This window comes from Penaeus japonicus, unplaced genomic scaffold (assembly GCF_977035675.1).
Source record: "Penaeus japonicus unplaced genomic scaffold, GWHDUDI00000001_assembly GWHDUDI00000029, whole genome shotgun sequence".
In the NCBI taxonomy this organism is placed as follows: domain Eukaryota; kingdom Metazoa; phylum Arthropoda; class Malacostraca; order Decapoda; family Penaeidae; genus Penaeus; species Penaeus japonicus.
In genome coordinates, this window is record NW_028234431.1 from 32,868,822 (window position 1) to 32,869,779 (window position 958).

Below are 958 nucleotides of genomic sequence, written 5' to 3' on the forward strand. Positions count from 1 at the left end.
ATTGGATAAAAAAAAATTAATAATTGATTGTGTAAAAAGGAACATGATAACCATCAAAGATAGTTTCGTTTCCCCATTTTTTAATATTACACTCTGACCCTTTCTGAGTGCAATATTAAGAGGGTCAAATATACAGAAGTAGTTTACAGTTATTGTTTTAACCCATTCCCGACGGGGGAATTCTAGCCTTGAATGTCCAAATGCCGGGGCGTTCAAATTATTAGGCCTAAATCAATTGAATGGCTGGCACAATACTGTGCCGCCCGGCAACTGGGCTTTTGAATGCGCGGTACACATGCTGTACCACCCGTCCTGTGTGGGTTAAGAAGAAAAAAGAAGAGGTAAATAATACAAGTTAGTTTCTTTGTTACAAAACAAGATGTATTCTTTCCTTTGCCTTCAATACAATTAACAACAGGTTTGCAAGCTGCTAAAATGTGATAAAATAGATTATTTACATACCAAGAGTACAATTAAAATGAAAAATGTCAATTTAGTGGAGATAGTGATACTCAGAGGTGTCCTATCTTATAATAAATACATATAAAGTAGATGATTGTTTTGCCATCTACTCACTTGTAGATCAAAAATAAATGACTAGATGAAATGATAATGATCAATGGAAAATCTAAAAAACAAAGAAATACTAAAACAGCATAACAGACTTCAATATCTCTTCCACTTTTGCACATTAAAAAATCCTTGACTAGATAACTAATGGACTGCCTCCTGGAATATTCATACAAATGCACTGGTAAAAAGAGTAATGACAATTAAAACTTAAAACTCTTATGAGATATGACACAAGACACAAGTACAAGTGCAGACACAAAAACTGATCCCATTTTCCATGTACAATCAAAAGTACTAAAGCAGTACTCAGGAATTCATGAATGTAGAAAATCACTAAAGGACATCATACACTTCTAATGACAGTTTTGCTGTGCAACTTACAAAT